At 36.2% G+C, this 27,878-nt stretch overlaps 1 protein-coding gene and 1 long non-coding RNA gene across 2 annotated transcripts in view; both read left to right on the forward strand.

The window, feature by feature from the left end:
* FRMD3 (FERM domain containing 3) overlaps positions 1 to 27,878 on the forward strand; it is a 329,113-nt gene that overhangs the window by 31,918 nt on the left and 269,317 nt on the right. The window lies entirely within an intron of this gene.
* LOC141495399 (uncharacterized) overlaps positions 1 to 27,878 on the forward strand; it is a 30,774-nt gene continuing 2,896 nt past the window's right edge. The window contains exon 1 of the long non-coding RNA XR_012470759.1: positions 1 to 27,679. This is a non-coding gene — a long non-coding RNA (uncharacterized LOC141495399). The remainder of the gene's footprint in view (positions 27,680 to 27,878) is intronic.

Consider the following 27,878-nt stretch of genomic DNA (forward strand, 5'->3'; position numbering starts at 1 on the left):
TCCTTCCTCCCTTCCTTCCTCCCTCCCTTCCTTCCTTCCTTCCTCCCTTCCTTCCTCCCTTCCTTCCTTACCTTCTTTTGGAACAAAAATGATTAGCAGGAGCCAAGGGGGAGGGAGATTAGCAATAGTAGCAACAACAACAGCCACAAGAGAGGATAAGCAATAAGAAAAGATATAGAATCATGAGAGATTATCTGGGGAATCATGCTCCCCAAGATCAGATAGTCTCCCAAAGAAAGATGAACGAAGGCTTAACTTTTCAATATCCATGTTTTGTTGGTGGTGTTATATAGCAGTGATTCTTGGGGGGACTATATTTTGGAAATATGACATATAAATCAATGGTGAACTTAGGAGAGGCCATGGACAATTATCACAAAAGATGAGTAATCATGGATGAGCTTTTGTCTACATTGTTTGAGGAATTGTTCACATTGACAAAACCACAGATCTGTTGAAGTAATTGAATATACCGAATTTTCTTTAATATCTTTTATAGCACTGAGCCCAGACATAATCAGTCTCTGCCTATTAGCATCTGCAGCAGGTTAGTAAGAAGCATCATTAATGGCAAGGGAAAAAATTTGAAAAATAAAAAATAAAAATTGAAGTTATTATCTTTCATTTTTTCATGATAATCACCCTGTCAGTAGAGGAATGTGAGAGGTTTCTTTAGGGGTTATTTGCAGTAATACTCTAGTATGACTATTTGGTTTAACACATAGCTTTGTACTTTGTTGCCACAGAGACATTTGTATCATTTTTATGTAAGAAAAATGTGGACAATTAAATCTGTGAGAAATTGCAAGTTATGTCCAATAGTTTCATGGCTTAGCTCTGTGCTTTGTGAATCTATTAACTCCCATGAAAGACAGTCAGAATTCTGTTTGCATAAAAATTTCAGGATGTTGTTCTCTGGCCCCTGAAAAATTGATCTATTATCTCATAAATCTCATAAAGTAGCTGTCTTACCCCTAAGTTTCCTGAAAAGGCAGTAGTTTTTTTTATTAACATATTGAGAATTGTAGAATTGTAGAATTGAAAGTAGCCTTTAATATCCTCTGGTCTAACCCTCTCATGGTATATATAGATGGGGAAACCAGTAAAGAGAGTAAACCAGTCTGGGCACCCGTTCACTGAACAAGCCCACTATCTTCCCTTCTCTCTACTCTTTGGCTACACTTGATGGCTTGACCTCCTCCTCTCCGGTCCAAGACTTGACCTTGGCTAACTGTGGTCCTCCTGAGCACACTCCCCTTCACCATCTCCTAGATTAACCTTAAAGTGATTACCATTTCTACTCCCATAAATACCCACAAATACAATGGCAGCATTGTATAGTTATGAAGGGAGAGCTGGTATTTGTAGGAAGGAGGGGAAAATATTGATTACGACTTTCTGACTCAAGGGTCATAAGAGAAGAAGGTTAAAAAAAGTATTCAGGTCAAGGTGGAGAGGGACAAAATAAGGGAGACAGAGAAACAAAGATCTATCAGTTTTTCTATAAAGTAGCTTCTTGTCTCCTCAGCCTATATTAAAAGAAAGAAGAAATAATTTAGAGGATATATCCTAGTCCAGCTACTGGAAAAAAAGAACTCCCTGGGCTTATCTCCCCAGGCCCCTTTAGGAGATAGACCCTTGAGTGGTCAGATATATTTACTCCATAGCCTCCCTGGAGGTTTGGATGTATAATTAAGTCCTCTCTATTCCAAGCTTAGGCAGATCATCAGATAATAAGATCTTGGAATGGCAGCCCCTTAAAGAACAGACCAGTTTGGACTAAGCAAACTACACCATTATTCCTATCACTAGGACCCTAGAGAACTTCTCTGATCATGTCTGTTCTGGTGCCAGCTGTATGGGAAGTATGTTGATGCCTTTTTAGAGGCTACCTCTCAGGTGTTATAATAATTATGATTTCCCTTTGATTTTTTTTAAGCAGCCCAGGCTCCTACTTAAGTTTTTCCAAGCTCATTGAATTGTCCCCAAGAAGTGTGACTTATTTACTTCAAAATGCCACGGATCCATGATCCATAGGTCCAGAGCTAATTAGAATTGTTAATATTTATAGAATACTTTTACAAAGCCTTTACATATGTTACATATATTATAACAATCCTGTAGGGTAAGGCTACTTTCCCCATTTTGTAGTGATGATAACGATCTTAGAGAGGTTTGTTCAGTCACACAACTTGTAAGTGTCTGAGGCAGGATTTAAACTCAAGCTTTTCTGATAAGAAGTCTAGAGATTTATCTATTATACCAAATCGTCTCTCAAAAGAAAAAAACCCTTGAAAAAAATAAATTTTAATAATGATAAAATTATAAATAATTTTTATAAGTAAAAATTAATAATAATAAAACAAATAATAAATATTATAAAAGACAGATTTGAGACTTACATGGTGTTTGCAATTAACTGTGCCACAGTAATTCTATAGATAGAACTCTATCTGATGTTTCTTTTCTCATGTTTTTAGGACCTTCCCAGTACCATTGATGAAATCTCTTGGTCACTTTCTCCTCTCTTATTAGCTGACGTTGTTCTTCAATACCTCCATGTGTCCACAGCAGGCCAGATGTCCATCTATTGCTATATCTTGAGACATTCAATTTCTCAGTTTCTCTGGGAATACTTTAACTTTAATTTGTTAACAGAGTTCCCATTCTGTGGAAATCTAGGGATCAGACTCTGGTCGAATCAAAAATATTTATTAAATCTTTGCCATGTGCTTGACATTGTACTAAGTGTTGAGAATATCAGTATAAGCAGAAGGAGCTTATATTCTAATGGGAAGAGGCAACACTGAGAAAGGAGGGAGAAGAAGAAATGAAGGGTCAAGAAAGTTCAGAGAGGCAAGAGTATGGCCTAGAGAGGAATGGAACCGTGGTTGGCATGGGCATCATCCTTAAAATGGAGGGTCTGTAATAAGCCATACAATCAGAGGGAGAGACTTCAGGGCAGGCACTGCTTCATCTTTTTCAAAATTATACTGTTATGGAAATGCTTGTTTTATTTATTTATAATATTTATTATTTATATTTCTACATTAGAAATAAATAAGTAATACATTTGCTATGTATGTACCTTGAGGGCAAGTGAATGAAATTTTCTATGTCTCAGTTTTCTCATTTGTAAAATTGAGCTAGTAATATTTCTACTTTTAGATGACTTATAAGTCCTACTGCAATGCCTCATCATGACGTGCAGATATCCTTGGGTTCTCTAAGGTTATGCCAGCTGGCAAGGTCTGCTGATATCTGTTATCTCTGGACTAGCTTCATCAGCAGTTATCTTTGATTTTTAACCCCTAACTAGGTTGAAAAGCACCAGTAGGATAAGAATCCCACCTAATCCAAATTTTGTGTCTCTCAGCTTTTGTAGGAACTGCTTAATAATTGTTGGATTGAATTTGAGTAAGGTCTTACTCATGGCAATATGTCATAGAATTTGAGTATACATTTTAAGCTTTATATAATACAACTTAATGCATAATACTTTATTTGATTTTTAAAAGTGAAATGCTTTGGAGTTTGTGTTCCACTGTATTTTTTTAGCTCAAGGCAATTGAGCTTGTTAAGTGACTTACTCAAGATCACACAGCTAGTAAGTGTCTGAGGCTGGATTTGAACTCAGGTCCTCCTGACTCCAGGGCTGTTACTCTATCCACTGAACCACCTCCACTTAAATTTGACTATTTGACTTGTCCTCATTCCCAGGTTTCTCTGCTGGGTCTTAACTTCTTTCTGCCCCTTGCCTGACTCTAATGAGAAGATACTTGATCATTCCTGGTTCTTGAATGAAGGGAAGACTCCTCTGTAGAGGATTGGACCTGGGGTTTTCCCAAGATGACCCTGGTTTCTTCTGATTACTGAGTTTACCTATCAAGGACAGTTACAATCTCTGAGACCTTGGGGAGGAGGAGGAAGGAAAGACACTAAGCATTTACCTACTGTAGACTAGATTCTCTGCTAAGTTCTTTACAAATATTATCTCATTTGATCCTTGTAACAGCCCTGGGAGGAAGGTACTGTTATTATCCCCTCTATTACAGTTGAGGAATCTGAGGCAGACAGAAGTTAAGTGATTTGTTCAAGGTCACACACCTAGTGTCAGAGGCTGAATTTGAATTCAGATCATTTTGACTGCAGGTCCAACACTTGATCCACTGTGGAGAGACACAGGAGTTTTGAGTGAAATTGCAAAATTTTCTCATTTTGTTACATTAAAAATATTTGATTGTATTTAAGATGCTGTTTGTAAATTGTCCCAGTATTGTTCAATTCACCAAATGCTATGTACAAAACTGTACATACAAAGTAAATACAAAGAATATAAAGGCAAAGTACAATTCTCCTTGGCCTCAAGGGATTTATAGTCTACTGGAATGTTTAACACATATTCAAGTTTAAATTATTATAAAGTAATTTGAAGAAGGAGAGAGTAATAATACCTGAGGGGGATCAGGAAAGGCTTAATTAATTAGGAATAGGCATCTGAACTGAGCTTTGAAGGGAAGAGAGGTGTTCTGAGAGGTCAAACCCAAGTAAAGAATATGACCATTCAGGCATGAGACATGGTCTATGGGATGTGATGTGAAATAGAAGGTCAAATTTTGGAAAAAGTTAGAAGGTTGATTAAGCTGGAATGCAGAGTTTATGGAGCAAAATAAACTGAGACAGGAAAGGTAGGATTCAGACAGACTGCTCACAGCTTTAAATATCAAGCTTTGGAGTTTGTATTTTATTCTAGATTGGAGGGTCTTAGTTTGGAGTCTGTGAACTTAAAAATTTATTTATAACTATTTCAATAGAGTTATATTCAATATATATTTAATATAATTGGATTCAGTATAATGAATAATTTCCTTTGTCATTCTGCGTATTTTATTTAGTGCCTTTAAAACATGATTCTGGGGGCAGCTAGGTGGCGCAGTGGATAAAGCACCGGCCCTGGAGTCAGGAGTACCTGGGTTCAAATCTGGTCTCAGACAATAATTACCTAGCTGTGTGGCCTTGGACAAGCCACTTAACCCCATTTGCCTTGAAAAAATAAAAAAAAATAAAAAAAACATGATTCTGAAAAGGGACCTTTAGACTTGATCAGAGTGAGAAAGGGGTCTAGGACACAGGAAAGAGTTAAGAACTTAATCCTCTAGAAAGTAGAAAACCATTGAAGGCTTTTGAGAAGTGGAGTTGACCTGATTTTAATTGTGCCTTAGGAAGATGTTTTTTGTATTTTACACTTTTTGGTTAATGAATATCTTTCCTGTTACAAATATATTAATGGTACAGATGATTTTTTATATTGTTTATTAGCTTTGTTGTTATACATGATTTTTTTTTGGAGGCAGTCAGGGTTAAGTGACTTGCCCAGGTACACATAGCTAACTATGTCTGAGACCACATTTGAACACAGATCCTCCTGATAACAGTACTGGTCCTCTACCCCTTATGCTGCCTACCTATCCCCTATGTGTCATTTTTAGCCACTGAGAATCTTGGGGGGGGAAAAAAGTAGGTATTTCTTCACTGGTTCCTGTATCAGGATGAAACTTCTGATGCTTCTTAGCTATCTTTCTTCTCTTTGAATGTTTGACCTGTGACAAAAGCTAGATTTCTTTAAGATTTACTTTTTTAGAATTAGTTTTCTTATTTTTTCAATTAAAGGAGATTTTTATTTTGTATTTCCCTTCTATCTCCTTCCCCTACTCCCTCCATTGGGCAGGGGAAAGAAAAATAAAACCTTTCCCACAAATTTTCAGAGTCAAACAAAATAAATTTCCACATTGGCTATATCCAGAAAAAAATATTTCATTTTGTTTCATGAATCCTTTTTCTCTTTGTCAGAAGAGCATGTTTCATCATTGGTTTCCTGGAATCATGGCTGGTGATTACATTAATCAGAGTTCTTAAGAATTTTAAAATCAATTGTCTTTGCAATGTTGTTCTTGTAGAAATTGCCCTGGTTCTGTTGCCTTGACTCTATATCCCTTCCTCGTCACAGACCTCTTTTGATTTCAAAAAGAGTATACAGTATCTCTGTATATGTAATGGGATCAGAGACCAAGAGCTAGGAAAAAAATGGATTTTGGGAGTTGTCTAGTTCAATCTCTTGATTTTTACAGATGAGATGACCCAGGAGAGATCAATTCATGTACCTGAGGTTAGTAGTAACAAGTAGCAAGTCTTGAACCTCAGGGCTTTCCCACTTTGCCCCTCTGCCTGTCCAAAAGAAGCCAGTCCAACAAATTCTAGGTCAAATTAAGCAAACAGTGTTCCTTTGTCATCTGTACCTCTTAGTTTCTCTGAAGCAGATCATTCCTACTCACCTCCTTGCTCTTTGTTATTGTTGTTGGCATTCCACAGTTGTGGCCAACTCTTCCAGGCCCCAATTCAGGTTTTCTTGGCAAAGACATTGAAGTGTGTTGTCATTTCCTTCTCTAGTTCATTTTACAGTTAACTGAAACAAACAGGGTGAAGTGACTTGCTCAAGGTTACACAGCTAGTGAGTGTCTGAGGCTGGATTTGAACTCAGGAAGGTGAATGACTCCAAGTTCAATGCTCTATCCACTGAACCACCCAGCTGCCCCTTTACTCTCCCCAAATGGGTTCCTTTAATTGCCAGAGAACCCAGATGGGCTCACTCTCCCTTCTGGAGCAGCATTCAATATGTCTGTATCCAATCCTGTCAACTTCCTTAGCAATCAAGACTTACCCATCCTGTGTCTCATTCTCTTAGGACTTGACCAGATGACTAACTTATTCAATAACCTGATTCCTATTAAAGTGTTATGAAGGATGATGCTGGCTTCCTTCAAGTCTAAGCTAAAGTCTTTCCTAATCTTTAATCTTAGTAGCTTTCCTTTGGGACTGCCCTCGGTTTATTCTGTCTATATGTCATTTATGTGTAGTTTATTTGAATGTTGACAGCCCCTCCCTATTAGATAGCAAATTCCTTAAGCAAAGACTGCTTTTGTGTGTGTGTGGGGGGGACTTTTCTTTGTAGCCCAGTGTTCAGGTACTTAATAAATGATAGTTGATAGCCTATCTTCTCCCTGGAAACATTTATATTTTAATAGGACCTCTGGAGAAAAGATTTTATTACTGAGAGTTTCAAGGATTGTAAGGGAAGTCTTCTGAGGCAGGAGACCGTTACTAGGGGCCTCATGTCTTGCCTTTAAAGCTAATTCCTCCATTTAATAGTATCTATTTGAAGGATAATTTCTAAAAGCCAGAATACTGTCCTATTTCATCTTTTGTCTAGAGGGAACAGAGTAATTTAATGAAGAAAAACAACACCAGACCTCTGAAAGTTCAAAGTGTTAACTGTACTTTGAACTTTAGGCTCATTTGAGAGGGAAAACAGAAAAATTACAATTATTTTTCTGACAAGCTTGTGGGTATTGGTGTCTTTGTTCTTTCTTTCCCTGTACCCACTTGGAATTTTTACTGTTGGAACGTGAAAATGAGCACTTTCTTCATATAGAGAAGGAACTGAAATTTAGTACACACAGTTCCAGGCTTGCCTTGTCCTATATGAGGCTTTTGGTCAACAGGTCCTGGCTTTAAGAGTAATCTCACCCAGTCTTGACTGAGGAATCCTAGTGAAGAGGTTTCTGGATTCTGGAATTCCTAGGATCACAGATTTAAAAATGGAAGGGACCTTAGAAGTCTGAGCCAATCTCTTCATTTTATAGTGTGTTGGGGAGCAGGAAGAGGGGAAAACCTAGAAAAGTAGGGAGAACTGACTCTTCCAATTTGAGGAACTGGGTTCAAATCCCAACTCTGACATTTCCTACCTTTATGACCCTGAGCAAATCACTTAACCTCTTTTGACTTCAATTTTCTCATCTATAAAATGAGGGGGTGGACCTAGATGGCCTCTTAAATTCTCTTTTAGCCCTCAGTCTATGATTTGGATATTATATTATGAAGATGAGAACCAGAGAAGTGAAAGAACTTGCTCAAAGTTACATAGCTAATCAGAATGAGATTTGCACTCAGACCCCTTTGACTCTAAATCCTTTCTGCCACATTGTGCTTTCCCCTTAGCTTTTTGTTAACAGGCTGAGAATCCTGGCACTCAATGAAGTATTAAAAGCAGTGTATGCACAATGCATTTTGACAAAATAATTCAGTCAGTTGAACATTAGGGATGAACGACACAGTCATCTTAAAAGGTGAATGGAAAACTACCTGTGCCAGGGCCTTGTGTGTCCATGGCCCATGCATTTGTTCTACTCATTTTAAGTCAGAGTCAAAGAGGGGACAAGATGTCTAAGGCCACCAAACCAGTTCCTCCTGCCAACGCTGGGTTGATTTTCTGGAATGGTTTTTCCAGCATTCCATGTCCCCTCTCCCTCCAATTTTAAAATAATTTCCCCAGTGGGGTTTTGCTTATTTCTCCAAAAGATAATTATGCAGTTGAATTGCTTTCACAGGAAAGAAAATCTCCTTGCTCTGAGGCTTATTCTGACGTCATGTTGGACTCTACCCAAAGCAGTCATCTTGCTCATTTGGGTGAATTTAAAATTCCATGGCATTTCATAGAATCACGTTAGCCCTGGTGTCTGGGATAGCTGCCAGCTTCAGGAACTGTCACTGTGATGACCTAAATTTCTGCTGCCTTTTTACTGGATTTGATATTCTGAAATGGAGAGATGGTGGGAAAGAAAAAAAAAGAACCCATATTATCAGACCACCATGTTCCTCACAATGTTAATTAACTAATTACTCCCTTGCTCCTTGAAACTAGTCCAGTTTGATAAAGGCATTTTCCTCATTGTTTTTGAGAAGCAAATGAATTGATGACAGGTTTTCTAGTAGATCTCATGGTTTTTTCCTTTTATAATTCAGCTAAAATTTTCCTTAATTCCATTTCAGTATTCTTTTTTTTTTTTTGCAAGGCAATGGGGGTTAAATGCATTGCCCAAGGCCACACAGATAGGTAATTATGAAGTGTCTGAGGTCGGATTTGAACTCAGGTACTCCTGACTCCAGGGCCAGTGCTCTATCCACTGCGCCACCTAGCCACCCCTCATTTCAGTATTCTTTAAGTCATTCACTCTTCTAGTTTTGAGTTAGAACTTTCCCATCTTTTTGTTCCTAGAAAGTAGTGTAGGCTTTCACTTGGTGGGTACCCCATATGACACTGGGGATGCTTCACCAGCAATAGTAACCCACACCCTGCTCATGTCATCAAGTTTAGAGAAAAGCAACCTGCTACCTTATTAATTAATGAATTAATTAATGAAAGAAAGTGTAGTGTCTAATTTGACCATGCAAGCCATAGCTGGGTGGTTTTGTTAGCAGGTCATCTAAACCTGCATAGTCTTCCACAGAGACGAAAGGAACTTCATTGCTCATTAGAGAACTTTCACTCTCCAAAATTAGACTGACTGCTCCCACTTTGCACAATCCTGAGCTTGCCTGCCTGGGAGCCAAGTGGGCATGCTGACTATGATTCAGCATTGATCTATGGCTGGAGTTCTTAACCTTTCTGGGGCCATGGACTCCATTAGCAGTCTGGTGACCTCAGAATGATGTTTTAAAATCTATAAAATAAAATAAAATAAAATACATAGAATTAAAACGATGACAAATTGGAAAGCAGTTATCAAACTGGACTTTTAAAAAAAACAAGCTCATAGGTTAAGAATCACTGATCTAAGAGCATGAAGAAAAGCAAAATATATATTCTAATATATTCAAAAGATTAAAAATCTCAGTATGTAATCTTCTCTTTTCTTCCCAGTCATCTTTTCCTTCATTTGTCTGAGAAATTTACTTCTCCATGTCAGCTACCTCATTTATAATATTCAGACATTGATTTTTCAGTGGTAAGCTATGTGGTTTACTAAAACACAGTACAGTAAAAATGTTTGTTGATTGAAAAATGAAAATAATTACCATACTATGAATAATTACCATGTTGTGAAACAATTACATTTATTGTGAAGTAACTGTCAAGTTGGATCATTTCCTCCAAACTTCCTCCCAACTTGTCTTTAGATCATAAGAAATATTAAGGGAAGGGCTTATGTATTTTGGAATTTCCCAGTATCAGTTTTACAACTGATTGGAGAACAGGAGGGAGGCCTGGGGGTTAGAAATCTTCCCTCTGACCAGATCTCATGAATGGCTAAGCTTTCATAACAGCTGACAATCCATTCCAGACCCACTTCTCTCTGGTCTGTCTTGAAACCTCATTGCATTTGTCCCTTCTCTGCCCCCAGGGTCTCTGCCCTTGTCACTGCACGTCTGATATCTGGCCCAGTTCTGCCATTATGAAAGCAGTAAGGGAGAACATTTATCTGCTTCAATGATAGCACCATCTTCTCTGCTCTCAATGCAGGGGTTAGATGGAATGGTGGACCAGCATTCTGTTTCTAGGATGAAACCCACAAAAAATAAGAAAAGGACCGAGTTACATACTTGTCCACAAAAATCTCACCCTCTCTCTCCCTTGATCTTTCTCCTCACTATACCTGTCCTAAGACTCTGCTGGGGAGGACCACTTTTATTGTCTGATTTAATGAGTTTCCCTGGGGCAGCTTTCAGAGACTCTTCAACCCTCACAGAGGTAAAACCAGGTGTAGTTCTTACTAAAGGCTGATTTATTAACTGTATTATGATTGACCACTATTTGTCTCCCGTGCCCTTATCTGCCCTTTATGGTACTTTTAACCTCAAAATCATATGTCAAATTGCCACAATCAAGACCAGGAGAGAAAACATAGATCAGAGGTTGGAAGAGAAACCTAGATTGTATAATCCAATTCTTCATTCTAGATGAAGACATTGAGGAACATAGAGGTAAAATGACATGTTCTTTATAATCTTTTATTTTTCAGTTAATGAATGTTTATTTTCTTTCCCTACCACTCCACTCTTCCTTCCAATTTAGAAGAAATAAAAGAACAACACTTTTGAACAAAGTAATTTGGCTTTCTCCAGTTGACACAAGATCTTGAGCAAGTAACAGAGCCATTATTTAAACTTTTTTTTTTTTTTTTTTTTTAGTTTTTGCAAGGCAGTGGGGTTAAGTGGCTCGCCCAAGGTCACACAACTGGGCAATTATGTATTTATTTATTTATTTATTTATTAATTAGGTTTTTGCAAGGCAAATGGGGTTAAGTAGCTTGCTCAAGGCCACACGACTAGGTAAGTGTCTGAGACTGGATTTGAACCCAGGTACTCCTGACTCCAAGGCCAGTGTTCTATCCACTACGCCACCTAGCAGCCCCCATAACTGGGCAATTATTAAGTGTCTGATGGTGGATTTGAACTCAGGTATTCCTGACTCCAGGGCCAGTGCTCTATCCACTGCTGCCACCTAGCTGCCCCCATTATTTAAACTTAAAAGTCTGATGATTCCAAATCCAGTACTTTTTTTTTCATAATATCAGGCAATTAATAAACATTAAACCAGACACACGTGCCAGACACGTAATATTGGTATACAAAAAGTGCTGGGGATATAAACAAATATTTTGAAGTTCTAAGTGCTGGGGATACCAAAAAAGTCAACTTCAAGGAGCTTGCATTCTACTATGGGAGAAAACAAACAAACAAACATATATATATATATATACATATATATATATATATATGTTAATGTAATACACACAAGCTATAGATAGGATGAAAAAGGAATTAATTAAAAGAAGGAATACACTAGAAGAGGTATTGAAAGGACTTCCTGTAGAAGATGGGATTTTAAATGGGACTTGAAGGTTGGCAGGGAAGTTAGTAGAGATGAGGACGGAGAGCATTCCAGGCTTGAGGAATAGGTAGAAAAATTTGAACTCTAGAAATGAAGTATCTTCTTTGAACTAATTCATTTCTATTCACCAACAGCTTCTCTGTATTTTTCTCTTATGCTCTATACAATTTTATTTCCTACCATCCCAGAAATAAAGGAAATATATATTAAATTTATTGTTATATTATCACATAGTAAATTAAAATGAAAACTAAGTATTTTTTTGTGCAATGGAATTTGAGGTGGCTATTTTTAAATATTCCCTGTTTTTTCTGAACTATGATGGTCCTAAGAAACTTAAATAGACCATTGGGAATTTGAAGATCATACAAAGTCCCTTATAAGAACTTTGTATTAATGGAGTCACAGAAGCAGTTATGAGAAAATGCAAAAAAGAGTATTTTGGTGATAGGAACTTTTACTTGGGTCCAGGTGCTGGAGTATAGCTATGGTCCTTGGGCCATTTTTAGTTCTTCTGTTATCTTGATTTGCTTCACAGTTCTGAAAGGATATTGATAAGTTGGAGAATGTCCAGAGGAAGGCAATCAGTGAGATGAAGAGCATTCAGTAAAACACCAAGTGAGGGTTAGTGGAAGGAACTCCTTAAAGAGGAGAAAACTAAGGGGGTGAGGAATGGAGACATTTACAAGATCATCCTTATTTATATCTGAATAGTATAATTTCATCACTTTGAAGACCAGTGAATTAAATCTTAAATCTTCCTTAGTAGGATTTTCTCATCTAGGCGATCCTTAAACTAATGAAAACACACATTTAGCCCCTATCCCTGTCTTAGAGTAAGCAATAAAAATATACAGATATATTCTCTGTCTCTGTCTCTCTCTCCCTCCCTCTCTTTTTCACCCCCTTTCTATTCTCTCTCTCTCTCTCTCTCTCTCCCCCGCCCCCTGCTCTATCCTCTCTCCTTCCTCTTCTTCCCCCTCCCCTTCTCCCCTCCTCTCTTTCTCTCTGGTATCTTTGTATCTTCCAGACCAGAAGTGCAGCTTCTTATGGGTCCAGTATCCCTACTGATTTGCCCTATAGTTTTAACCTGCTCCAATTGCCTGTTTATTCCTCTTTAGGCTCCCAGAAGCTTATTATATTTATGAAGAACTTAAATGTGGAACTGATTGGCTTAGCACACTGTAGCTCATCCCTGGCTTAAGAGATCTCCCAATTTTAGCTACCCTCACCGTCCTCCACCAGATTCTCAAAGGATCATACTTAACCTTAGGAGATAACTTTTTATTTACTAGGGTACTCTGCTTAGATAAAAAGGGGATAGAGATTTGCTTAGATAACTCCTACATTTGAACTTAAGTCAGTAACAAAGTCCAGTCTAACCTCAAAATATCATTTCCTGACTACAGGGAACACAACCCCCTCTTCTTGTGGAGGTCATGTTTAGCAGGGTCAGAGGAGGTTTTCCTGGCTGACCTTCCCTTTTTCCATTATATTCATCCTATATTGGTTTGTGTAGAAAGGATGAGAACTGAGAGGCCTTTTGGTTTGCTGAGGATGCTGTGGCAGCAACATTGGGTGGAACAAGAGATCCCTGATTGGTCATCACAAAGAGTTGGATTGGAACCTAGTGGTGTTTGACATTCCTTTCTCTGATGGATGGAAGGAATAACACTGACTGACCTCTTTGTGTCCCCAGAGGATGAAGAGCAGTGCTCAACATTTACTGGAAGGAGCTAACTTCAGTATGCCATTTTATCCCTGTAGACTAGGGGTGGGGAACCTTTTTTTTCTGCTAAGAGCCACATGGATATTTATAATATCATTTGCTGGCCATACAAAATTATCAACTTAAAAATTAGCCTGCTCTATTTGGTCAAATATTTAATTAATTCACCCTTAAAAACTCAAACTTCTAGATTTATTGAATTTCAAGTCTTATCTGAATTGCTAAGGCAGCACCAGACCAAATGATTTCATGAGCGTCATATGACCTGTGGTGCTCTGCTGTAGGTTTAAGGGAGAGAAGTTATGAATGGATATAGGAAATCAGGAAGATCACTAGTTTCATTCTTACATTTTTCATATTCTGAGATCTTTATTCATAAGTAAACAAATTGAAGTTATAGGGCTCTTCCTTTTTTCTGGGTGGAATAAATAATTACTATTCTATATATCTCTGGACCTTGTTTTCATCACCTCATATTAGAGGATGACAAGAAGTCAATGACCTATGGTCACTGGAGTTTCATGATCTCTCCCTTCCTCTGCTCATTTCCTGGTGAAGGAACTGTGAGAATTAGCAAGAGAATAATCTGTAAAAGAATAAAACTGAATAATTGAGTTAATTAAAAAAATCTGTTTAGTTCTTATCTTATGTAAAGCTAAACCAATAAGCCAACAAGCATTTTTTTTAGGTTTTTGCAAGGCAAATGGGGTTAAGTGACTTGCCCAAGGCCACACAGCTAGGTAATTATTAAGTGTTTGAGACCAGATTTGAACCCAGGTACTCCTGACTCCAGGGCTGGTGCTTTATCCACTGCGCCACCTAGCCACCCTGACAAGCATTTTTTTTTAAAAAAAATGCTTTCTATATACTAAACTGTGCTAAAAACTGGGGATTGGTTGTTGTCCTTTGTTCTCAAAGAGGACCAAAATGGTATCACTACATTAGAGTCGAGTTGCAATATATTTGACTGTGGCTATCAGACCAATATGAGCTTAGACTGATCTACTTACATACAGGTCTGGCACGGATAGGTCATATGAACTTTTGGTTTCTCTAAATTTGCATCTCTCACCCCATGGCTAAGCATTGGGTAAATAAAGAACAGCAAACAGCATAGAACTTGCCCTCAGAGCACTTACACTCCAATGGGAAAGACCAAAAGATAACCCATTTTGCTAAACCCAGAGTATACATGTAGAAAAGTAAACGTAGTTCCTGTTCTCAAAGAACTCACCTTCTAATAGGGAAGAACAGGATAAGACAATAGATGTATTGAAACTGAAGAGACTTGTAAACAGGTTGGAAATCCTAGTAGCAACTGTCTTATTTATATGGGAAGCTTACCACTGGATTCTTTCATTTTTAGTTAAATTTTTAAAAAGAGAAGTTAAAAAATCCAGATTTTATATTCTAGACCCCCCAATATAGATCATATTGATATCAAAAATGTTGCTAGCAATGGAGCTCATTAAAATGATTTCTTTAAGTTTTTAAAAAGTTAAGTAGTTTGTGACTGTCTTTCTCAGGAAATGTATATTTCTGAAGTAGAATCTGTCACTAGTGACTAGCTCTCTTGACAACTGGGTTGGAATTTACAATTCTGTTTCTGCTGCTAAGTAGATGGAAAAGACAAATATTTAAACAGTACTGCAGATACAAGGATGGAAATATCCTGACACTTGTTTTTATTCTATGAGATAACCCTTCATTTTTACATCTAAAATCTCAGAGACTCTCTGGGAGAGGCTAAAATGTAATTCATAAATGCAAAATTATTTCTTTCTACATCACAACATTCCTGCTTTTCCTTGACTACTCTTTCAAATTAGTCCATTACAACATTTCAAGCAACATCAGAATCTATGTTTTGATTTGGATTTTTGTCATCAGTATGCATTAGAGGTCCTAGTTAGGAAGTGGTGACTCCCAAAGGTAATAGTAATAATGGCTTTTAGTGAACATTTTTTATGTTGAAACTGAATGATGTAGTGGTAGAACATTGGACCTGGATTCAGGAAGATATGAATTCAAATATTACCTCAGATATTAGCTATAGATAACGTTTGGCCCTCCGGTTTTCTCATTTGTAAAATAAGGGAGTAAGGCTAGCTTTCTTATCCCTAAAGATTCTTCTAGTTGAAATTCCTCTGGTCAGAGTGGGCTGGAAGCTTCCTAGAGGACTAGTGAGTTTTGAGTATTTGATGCAAGGAACCTAGCTTGTTGACAGATTATGAAAAAAAAATAGCACAGCCCAATTTCTCATTCCCTGGCTTTGTTTTCAGTTGTTTTTGTTTTATCATTGTGCTGCCTCTTAAATGTTTCTACTTTTGTGGATCCATTTATTTTATTTTATTTTGTGATCATATATGCCAGAAGTTTTGAGTGATTAAATAGACTCTGGATTAATTTTCATTAGATTGAGACTGCTGGTTTCTGGTGGTACAGCCATCAGCTCAGCAGGACAGGAGATGGAATTTGCATATAAAAATGATTAATGTTCAGAGCCACTGAGGTGTGTAGGAGGGATCAACATACCAGCCTAGGGCAAAACGCAAAGTGAGATGTTTCCAGGAGTGCCAGCCAGCTTGAATGTCTTTGCTTCTTTTTCCCTTCCACACAGGAATTATAGTTTGGACCTCTTTGACCTGTGATTAGAACAAAGGAGGGCATACCTAGTTTCCTGGTACTCCAGTTCCCCTTAATGAAAAGTCTTTGACTCCATGCAAGTGATTGTCCAATAAAGAAGTCTTTATTGTAGTGTACTGCCATTTTTAAAAACCACTGTATCAAGCCTTTTTGTTTCTTTGGAGGATAAGAATACAAAGTGTCCTTGAAACAGCAGCTACCAAAATGATAGCTAATGGTGAAAATGAGAATGAATCTTTTAACAGCTGAGGGCTTCATTGCTGTTGGTGATTTTATCTAGAGATTGAAGGCGAGCCAACATGGGCGCCTTTGTTGTGGTTGATAGCTCATGCATACAAATTTAATTTGAGCCAGACTTGTTCTAGTGCGATTACCAGTTGATGGTAGGGTTCTTGATGTTTGGGTTGTCATAAATTCTAAACTTCCCTTACTTCTGATGAGCTGGTTGCACAAGGAGGCAGTGTGAGAGCCCTGTCCAATCCTGCAGTATTTTGAAGTTCATTATATAGATGACCTATATTGACACATTTCTAGACTGAGGAAAATAGGTCATTTTTCAGACTTTATTTTCCCAGGATGGAGAAATGAAGTAGGGGCTAGCTAGGTGGTGCAGTGGAGTCAGGAGGACCTGAGTTCAAATCCGGTCTCAGATACTTAATAATTACCTAGCTGTGTGATCTTGGGCAAGTCACTTAAACCCTATTGTCTTGCAAAAACAAACAAAAAAAAAGAGAAATGAACTGTATGATATAACCTTCTCTCATCTCATCTAGAAAGATTTTTGTTTTAAATGTAGTTTCTAGAGAATGGGGCACGTTGAAGTTTTTTAGCAAGTTAAAGAAATTTTGTAGCAGATCAGTGTTTAGCATTTAGAAAACAATTTCAAGATGTAGGTTCATAAGGTTTTGTGTACTCTGATACTTTTTTTGTGTCTAAATTAGGAATTTCATCAGAATAGGGAACTCTTAGGGATCTTAGTAAATTACTGTAGATATTTAGAAAAGAACTTTTTCAGGAGTCATACAGCCAGTATGTGTCTGAGGTAAATTTTTTTTTTTTGATGCAGTTGGGATTAAGTGACTTGCCCAGAGTCACACAACTAGTGTTTGAGATCAGATTTGAATTCAGAATCTCTGGATTCCAGGACTGATGCCCTATCCACTATGCCACTTAGTTGTTCATCTGAGTCAAATCTTGAGCTTATATGTTCCTCACTTCTACTTTGAATTCCCTTTCCTTTGTGGGGAATTGGTTTAAAAAGGGCCCAAACACAATGTGGTAGTTTATTAATAATAATGGTAATAATAATACCACCACCAGCAGTATCAGCTATTATCCTTATAGTTGATCCTTTAAATCCTCGGGAGATAAGTACTACAGACATTATTATCCTCGCTTTACAGATGGAGAAATCATTCAGACAGTAAGCTTTCATTAAGCCTGCTTTACAGGGTATTATAAAACTCTTCAAGCAGTTTTAATTTTTTAAAAACTTCAGAAATATAAATGTTACAAACATCAGAAATATCATTTCCAAGTTGAATTATTTATTTTTTTAATACTTTTAATTTAACGAATTTTGAATCGTACATTTAAAAAATTTTAAGAAGGTGGGGCCCCATTTCATTATACATTGTTCATGCAGCAGTTTCTGGATGACACTGTCTCAGACCAATGGATTAGTAGAGGAAGTCTTCTTACTTGGCTACATTTGTCTCCTGATTTATCTTCATTAGAATTTTTCTTTTGGGGTCATATCAAAACCTCATTCTTTGGATTTCTTTCAGTTTAACAGTAAGAGCTGATGAAAATTTTTACAGTTTGAAAATTGACTAGACTGATGTATACCCCAAGATGGTAGTTATATTGAGTCTTAATAAGAAAATCTATATTTTAAAATTTTAAATAATTAACCTTTAGTTTTTTGAGGTGGTAATTTGATTACATTTATTATAATTATTAATAACATGCATATTAGTAAAGATAAAAACCATACTAAGACTTTAAGGACACTGTATGTCAGACACTAGTGATATAAAGATGGAAAAAAAGAAACAATTCTTGCCTATAAGTAGCCTATTATTTCTTTTACTGATACTTAAGAAAGATCAATGACTTACTCACTGTCATACATCCATTATGTGATAGAGTGAGATTTAAACACAGATTTTTTTCCTGATTCTAAGATCAAAGCTTTTACCACTATACTAATACTGTCTACTCAGCAGGGCTGCCATGTTGGTGATAATCACCAAAAGAAGTCCACCTTCCACCTACCCAGTAGATTATAAGTTCCTTGAAGTCAGAGACTTTTTTAATTTGGTCTTTGTGTCTCTAGCACCTCCTTGAGTGGTTGGATTGATCTTGGAAAATTGCAAGTTCTTTTAATGATCCCTAGTTTCTACTTGAAACAAAGGTTCATTTTTTTCATACTAATATTCTTCTGATATTGTGTAGTTGTGAATACCAGAATTTATGGTTTACAAAGAACCAAAGATAGAGATCATACAAAGGACAATGGAGAGGATATGGTGGGAAAGATGAGAAAATAGCATATCACAACTTATAAATTATGCTTCTTGTGGCATAGAGGAACTCATCAAAGAAATAAATGACTGGAACAAGTTATGATGTATGAATATGCTAAAATGTTATTATCTGAAAGAAAAGATGAAAAGGATATATTCAGAGAAACTTAAGAAGAATTTCATGGACTGATGGCGAGTAAGGTAAGCAAAACCAGGAGGACATTTATACAGTGACTCATTATTGGAAAGGAAAATGATTTTGAAAGATTTAACTCTGATCAATGCAAGGATCAATGATGACTCTAGAAGATTATGAGAAAATTTGCATCCAACTTCTTGGCAAGTGATGAATTGTAGGTATAACATGCAGCAGACATTTCTAGACATGATTAATGTCCGAATTTGTTTTGTGTGACTATACTTTTTTATTACAAGGGGGGTTGTTTTTATAATTTTGAGGATGGAAAGTTATGAGGGAAGGCAGTAGAAATAGAAATGCAAAAAAAAGGAGAAAAAGAAAAGAGCATTTATGAAACGCTTAAAATATACAGAAAAGAGCAAGAAAAAATTCAGAAGGGAATACAGATGAAGAGGGCAGTGTCAGTACTACCTAAGTTAAATTTAATATGTTCTTTAAGAAAAAACAAACAATACACAACTGATTTATGTTTTCATATACAATTTTCTTTTTTTTTCATGCAAGGGAATGTTCATATTACATTTGCCTAGTTCATAATGAAAAACATGAAAAAACCCAAATTTATGATAGAAAAATATGAGTGGACAAGGTAGTATCTCATGGTGATATTGACGGAAAGTCAGTGAACAGCAAAAATGCTGTGATCCTCATTGTGTCAAAAAATGTGAGGAAGGTTTCCAGTATATTGGGTTGACATGTTATTCAGACCATAGGGAAGAATACAGTCAAAAGTCACACAGGATGGAGAATCATGACTTGATTGTGATCTGTAATATTAGAAGAAATACTCCTTTGGATAAGATCACAAATTTTTCTGGTGATATTGGAGAGATATCTAGGAGAGTACCTGGCTTATGCTGAATAACGCTGGATTTCATTTTTTGATCCTGCTTGTTTTTTTTTTTTCTAGATTCTGTAGGTATTAATGAAGATAGTATGTTATAGGAAATCTTCAGGTGTTGGACTGGTTGTCCAGTTTGGACTTCAACCTTGTATAGATTTAGGTGATTCTTGAGTATGATAAATTGAACCTCTTTTTTTTCTGGCTCAATTCATGGGATTTTTGCAATCAAAAACTTTGCTTCCTGCTGTTTCCCCTCTTGCATCTTGCTGTAAATTTCTGCTTTTATTGTTTGCATTTTCGACATCACCTCCCACCAGCTAAAGATGACTCTTTATAAAGATTAAGCTTTTGTATACATATGGTTCTTGTTACTGACATCTTAGAACACGGTTCTTTCTGGCTTTCTATTTGTGTTGACATTTCTCTGCTACCCTTCCCTCAAACAGGGAAAGTTAAATGATCTCTACTTGACTTTCCTCAACTTTGCTGCTCATCAGACCCCATCCTTGGTACTACCCAGGGACTGAACCAGAAGGCCCTTAGTTGTTTATTAGTTCTTCTTGACAGTCACCTAATTTATCAGTTTCCAATTTCTTTCACTGATTCTGACTTTGGCCCTCTCTGACTTTCAGTTTTCTTTTTTATTTGTCCAACTTAGCTCAGCTATCCCTTCTTGGCAAGATTCTGGGTTGTTTTGACTAGGACTTTGATAATTGACTATACTCATTGTTTGACCTCATGTAAGGGGGCCTTTTTTTTTGTCCTTGCCAATATACTGATGCTTTGCCATGGCTTCATTTGCTCAGTTTGCCTTCAAAGACTCATAATATCCAGAGGAATAGGAGGAAGATAGTGGTGATTTTGAATGCAGCATAGTGTCTGTTTAAGATGATGAAAGAGAGAGACTTTCTATGAACTCAGTGTTGTTTAGGATTGATGGTGCCTTTTCTCCATCACTGGTGTTTATTTGTTGTTTTAAAAAACTTTATTGATATTTTCTTTCCATCACTATAGTTATCCCAAGTATCCTTCCCCATCCAAAATGACAAATAGTATTTTTTAGAGATAAAAACAAATCAGCACAATTGCTACATTGCAAGTTATATATATGTGTGTGTATGTGTGTGTGTGTGTGTGTATGTATTTGAAAGTGTAACATCTATGGAACTTCCACTTCCACATGGGGATAGGTGTTTGGGGTAACTTCTTTCTTCATTTAATTTCTGCTTGATATATATATATATATATATATATATATATATATATATATATGTATGTATAAATACTTTTTGATTTTTTTCATTTGTATTTTTTATTTACATTAGTATAGTGATTACAATATATGCTCTTCTTGACTGCTTACTTCACTCTGCATCTCTTTCTACATATATAATATATATATAATATATATGTACATGTCTTTCTATACTTTTTTTGTTCCTCTCATACATCATTTCTTACAGCACAGCTATAATATACCCCACTACTGTAGATGCTGCTAGATCTGTCTATCTGTCTTTCCTAATTGACCTTTAGATGGTTTCATATATGTTTAGCCTTTGGATCATTTCATTAGCTTCTAGTTTCATTTCTGGGTGTCTGGGACAGATTGAAACCCAGTCCAAAATAGCTGCCAACATAATGGTCTTCTTTTCTAGGTATCTGGAGTTTGAAATATGGTCAGGCAAAATTTCAGCCAACAAGAAGCCTCTTTCAAAGAACCATCTGGAAATTCAAGTCCCAATTGGATAGATGCAAAATGTCAGCACATTAGAGATTTCACTTATAGGCATCCTGATCTAGGATTGAAGGACATGCAAATGGGGAGAGTTGGCGATGAATGTTTTCCAGTGTAATCAACCAGTGGGGAGAAGAAATAAAGTTGATAGACTAGGTCAAGAAACAAAGTTGATAAAGTGATTGAGATGATAATAGTAGTTCAAATTTATATATCCCTTTAGGTTTGCAAACCACTTCACACAACAGTAGTATGAACTAAATAGAAGATCCATTCACTGGGAGAACAGAGCAAATTGGGTCACAGGCAGTCTTGGTGAGAGCAGAATGCTTGTGTATCTGAAACCAAAACTTTGAACTACATATCTTTGGATTTCTATGTTTTATGTTTCAGTCAGTCAAAAGGTATTAAGTAGGAAGTTGACAGGAAATGATTCTTTTTGTTTTGTCATCACAAGGACTTCTGCTCACCAAAACTCTAGGCCATGTGGTCCTAGTGACTTTTTGTCTATAAAGAGATAATGTTTATAGTCAGTTTCAAGACTGCACTTTGATTAAAGTTGCCATTTTTTTACAAATTCAAAAATTCACTTCACTACTTATTTAAATCTGGGCATCGAGCCTAAAATTCAACCAGTCCTATCAAAGCGATTAATGATGCTTATTATTTCTTTGGTGATTTGAAAAATTATCTGAAATTGTTTTACACAAGGGCATGGATTAATAAAATCAAGGTTGAGACAGGCAATTTTAAAATGGTGAGCTTTGAATTGTAAGCAATTATAACACAGTTTCTATTTTCTGAACTCAGCCACAATGCTAGTCTAGTTGGTTAAAAAAAGTAGTCTGTAGCCCACCTGGAAAGTATCAAAAGTCTATAGTTATGCAGCCAGAAAGACTAGGATGATGCTCCTTCTTAGGTGACTTCCAAGGGAGGTGTTAGCCTCAAAACCTTTGTTCTTGTGTGCAGTCCATTTTCAAGATTCAGGCTTGTAGAACTTGGTGGAGGAAACTTGATGATGCTGGAATGTGAATGAACATGCAAAACACTCAGTCTTGTTTGACAATTTATACCAGCACTCATCATTATAAACCTGATCCTGGATGCCTTTAGTTCCTGGATTTTCCTTTAATCTGCCTGTTTCTAATTTTTTGACCTGGTTTCTAATTTTTTTTCATTAAAAATCATCAAACTATTTTTTTTCCTTCCTTCCCCTCTCTACATCTCCACTGGGGTGGAAGAAAATAGAAAACAGAATCCTTGCAACAGATAAGTACAGACAAGCAAAAGAAATTCCCATGTTCATAATGTCCAAATTGTGTGTCTCACTCTATTAATTCATCACCTTTATCAGGAGGTGGGTAGATTTATCAGCAGTCCTCTGGAATCATGATTAATCTTTTTTGTTGGTCAGGGTTATTAAGTCTTCAAAATGGTTTGTTTTACAACATTGATACTATAATATAAATCATCCTCTTGTTCTGCTCACTTCACTCTACATTGGTCCATCAAAATCTTACCAGGTTTCATTGAAACTGCCTTTCTTCATTTTTAACAGCACAGTAATATTCCATTACATTCATATAAACATAATTTGTTCAACTATTTCCCAACTGATGGGCATGCCCTTAGTTTCTAATTTCTTGCCACTATGAAAAGAGCTGCTGTATTTTTTTTCTGTGTGCTTATATGACTTGATCTCTAATTGACATTACACTATCAGCCACTTTAATCCAAATCAATTAAATGCATATATACTTCTTCCCAAAGGTCTTCAACCTTTCTCAGGATCTCCCATGGGAGTATACATTGCTACATTTTTCACAAATTCTGGAGCAAAGGTGTTAAGTTCTCCTTGAATCAGATTAATATTTAATTGGAAAATATTTTTTAAAAATAAAAAAAAATAGGGGCGGCTAGGTGGTGTAGTGGATAGAGCAATGGCCCTGGAGTCAGGAGTACCTGAGTTCAAATCTGGACTCAAACACTTAATAATTACCTAGCTGTGTGGCCTTGGGCAAGCCACTTAACCCCATTGCCTTGCAAAATCCTAAAAAAATAAATAAACAAATAAATAAATAAATACACTAGAACATTACATAATGTTGATATGTAGTTTTCTAAGTCAATATATGGCCTTCAAGTATCCTTCTGTACCCCTCCTTTTCTATCTGAGCTAGACAGCTCTGTTCTGGAGTATCCCAACTGTCCCCATAACTTTGTCATTGTCTTGAGTGGATTCTATTCATCTATGACTTGGCTGAGCATTTTTTTTCTTATGATAGTTAGGAGTCAAGTTAATCTCAACTCCTGATAGGATATAATCTTGCCATTACTGATACTTCTAAATTAGAGTCTAGAATCACTTAGGTAGTGAGATCTATTAGCTCCCTTTCTAACCTATTGAATAATAAGTAGAAGAAGGATGTTTGGCAGTGGCAAGATTTCAAAGTCAAGTTGAAATATGGTGTGGTATGGGAATTTCTAATTGGTTTTTGAGTCATAGATCCCTTTGACAATCAGACCTCTTCTCAGAGTCATATTGGTGACCTTCATGCATAACTGAAGGAAATGCTAAATTTAAGGTTACTGAGGTTACTGAAAATAAACAAACAAGCAGATGATATCTATTTATCTATCTCTCTATTTCTCTATCATCTATCTATCTATCTATCATCTATCGGGTTTCAATCAACAGACCTACACAAATACAAAGAATGAAGCAATCTCTGCCTGCAAGGGGGTTCCATTCAATAGAAAAGAGGAGAATACATTTAAAGAGGATAGGGACAATAAATCCAAACTAATAATTGGAAAAATAGGATGGGCCTAGGTTGTGTAGGACTTAAATTCTACATAGATGAATTTATATTTTGTACTTGTTGTAACCCCTGGAATCGATTAAATGGAGGAGTCAAATGATCAGATCTACCTTTAAGGAAAATCATTTTACTAACAGTGTGGAGGATGGATTGGAGTGGTGAGAGTCATGTGATAGGAAGATCAGTTAGAAAGATAATGTAATAAGCTATGCAAGATATGATGAAAGTTAAGTTGGTAACTGTATAAGTAGAGAAAAGGAGTAAATGAGAATTGTGTTTTAAGACTGTTTCATTTCTAATCCTCTTATGCTTAAACTTGGAAAAATGGTAGGTATAGAGCCAGGACTGAGTACTATTTATTTATTATTGATATTTTATTTTAATTTTCTAATTACATGTTAAAAAGTTTTTCAATATTCATTCACTTACATGTTTAAGAGTTGCACAGTTTTCTTTCACCCCCCCTTCAGTGGCAAGCAATCTTGTGAACATTGTACATGTACACTTGTGCTTAATGTATTACATATGTTTACATGTTAGTCATTTTACATATGAGTAATTAGGACTAAGGGAAAATAAAGAAAACCTTGGCATCAGAAGGAAAAACAAGAGAATTTTTAAAAAGTGACTCTATTCAGATTCTGTAGTTTGTTTTTTCTTTTTTTCTTTGTTGGATGAAGATAGCAGACTGATGAGGTTGTGGAAGCCATTATCTAAAATCTTCAAAATTACACTTAAAAACAGAAGATGACTATATGGATGCAGAAAAATCACATACCATTGACCAATGTAGATGGACTTTGTACATGGAAATATTTCATACGGTAATAGATTTCGAGTTGGAAGGGATCCTAGAGACCATCACATTGTCTCTCATTTTACAGATGGGAAAATTGGGGCACAGTGACTCACTTGGGCTTACACAGATAGTAAATGTCTGAGTCAGGATTTGAAGTCAAATCTTCCTGACTGCAGGTCCTGAATTCTGCCTTCCATGTCATGTGGATGCTTCTTGTTGTGAAAATATGTAATATTCTGTCTATACTTAGAAACTTATTAGAATGATCCCCCAAATCATAGAACTGAGGTATTTTAGAAATCATTTTTGTGACACTTTTTTCTGTGTCCCTTTTCTACATTTTATAGGCAAAGAGACCACAGTCCAGAGAGGTTAATGGCAGATCTGGGATGGGGACCATGTCTCCTCCTCACTAATCTAGGACCCTTTTCTACTATTCCAAGGTGACTTGGCCTTTATCTATCATCTTATCCATTTGATAGAAGTCCTATTTGTGTCAAACATTGAGGAATTCATCTCTTATTATTATAGTCCCTGGAGAATCAGCTCATTTTAGTGCTCAGCACTGAGAGAGAAGCAGCAGCAAGCTGTTAGTTGGTTTCAGATTGGAGGCATCTGCTATTTAAAGTGTAATGACCTGAAGAATTTAAATACTTTTTAATGACTTTTTCTCAGTTGTTTTTTAGAGGATTGTTTAAGGTGGTTAAGTACTGTGCAGCAGGAAAGAATGATAGACAATTTTCTTGGCTATCCCAAAGACCCAGAATGTGCTAGAGAATTACTTCCTTGCTTATTACTCTGTTGATGAAAAACCTGAAACATGTATAGCATAGTAGTCAAGAGAGATGAAAGATAATTAGGTGGTTTCTTCATTGGCTTATTGAATGAAATTTCAACATCAGAAATGAACAAGAAATGTAAACTTATGTTATTTGTATTATTGGTATGAGTTTTGGTACAAGTATTGATCTGCACTTCTGTCAGTGAGAAGTGGTAGAATGAATTTCCCAATCAGAAATAATATGGCTTCAAAAAAAAAGGAAAAAAAGAAAAAACAATATGGATCCTCTGAAACTTTTCTACCTGTGTGACCATAAGTAAGTCTCTTAATCTTTCTGAGCTTCAGGTAACTCTTAACTTACACATCATCTGGGTTGGGGTAGGTGAGTTCTTACACCAGGGAAATCTTAGGTGCTTGATGGATTGATGTATAAAATCCAGTGTTAGGTATTTGCTTGAGTCCAAGAGAATTTATTATCGGTTGGATCTTCTTATCACAGTTTCATCTATATTATTTTCCTGAAGCAGTGACCCTAAGGACAGCTTTATTGTAAAGCTTCAAGGAATATGGAACTAGAGTAAAGTCAGCATACATTTATTGAGCATCTATCTGCTCAAGGTGCTGGTGGTCTTTTGTTTTCATATTTTCTTAGTTAAGGCTTTTATGGGATCATGGATTTAGATTTGGAAGGGACCTTGGAGGGCATCTAGTCAGATCTCTTCAGTGTCCAGATGAGGAAACAAGGTACAAAAAGTTCATAAAGTGGCTTTCCCGGGGATGCAGAATCAAGATTTGAACCTACTGGTCCTGGAGTCAGGAAAACACAAATTCAAATCCAGCCTCAGACACTTGATAGTTTTGTCCCCCTGGATAAGAGATTTAACCCCTGATTGCCTCAGTTTCCTCAATTGTAAAATGGAGATATTAATAGTACATAACTACTAGGGTTGTTGTGAGAGTCAAATGAGATATTTTTAAAAGTGCTTATCATTGGATGTCACATCTTTAATAATGCTTGTTGATTGATTGAAAGAGGGATGTTTTTCTAAAGTCATCTGTAGGTGGCTTTTAAAAAACCTTTTAGGAGTCATTCATTTTCCTTTCCTCTTTAATAATGGCCTTACTTGCCAATTAAACTTTTGGCTGTATGGCCTTTTCTTTTTGGTCCACTGATGAATGTCAGAGACATAATTGTGAATGATTGATGAATGCTTGTAATGTGGTAACCACAGAATTGGATAGACCAAGGAGAAAAGAAGGACAACGCTTCTACTTTTCATTGTTATAGTTACAGAATTCTTTGATCCTGCTGGGTAAAAAATGCCTTGGAGGACCATCTATATATACTTCATTTTTTCTGGACTCTCTCTGATTGTGATTAATCTGAATATGTGACAGTTAAATGTGTAGTGGTTCTGGCTAAAGCCTTGAGACAAATAATTTTAAAGGCCCATTTTCACCAGTTAAATTACTTAAATTGAGCCTTTGCACATGGCAGGGGAACAATTTCAAGATTGTGTTGGCTGGAGCTTTGATTCAAACCAATTATCATGGTCTGCTTGTGTAACAGTTGATGTGCAGACTTGGAAGTTCTAGTTGGGTCATGTATTAATTGGTTGATCTATGTATTAATGGATATTGTATTATAGATAATATTATATGTAATATAATACATATCACTCATGTATTATCTTGTAGATTAATATATATGCATACTTTGTATATGTTTCATTACTTCCACTTCCAGCAGAATGATAGACCTTCAAGGACATAGACTGCTTCATTCACTTTGGTTATCCGATTCTATTAGATGCCTATTGAATTGGCTTGGATTCCCTCAGAAATCTACTCACAAATCAGGATTTGTATGTAGTGAATTTTAAAATTTATTTATTTAATTTATTTTTAATTCATTCATTTATTCATTTATTTATTTACTCATTTATTTATATATTTAATTTAAATTTAAATTAATTTAAATAATTAAAATTAAAATTAATTAATTTAATTTAAAAAACCATAGTGACCTAGTGATTTTAAAGTGACTTAATGACAAGGCCAGTG

The sequence above is a fragment of the Macrotis lagotis genome, chromosome 8, assembly GCF_037893015.1.
Source record: "Macrotis lagotis isolate mMagLag1 chromosome 8, bilby.v1.9.chrom.fasta, whole genome shotgun sequence".
NCBI classification, from domain to species: Eukaryota; Metazoa; Chordata; class Mammalia; order Peramelemorphia; family Peramelidae; genus Macrotis; species Macrotis lagotis.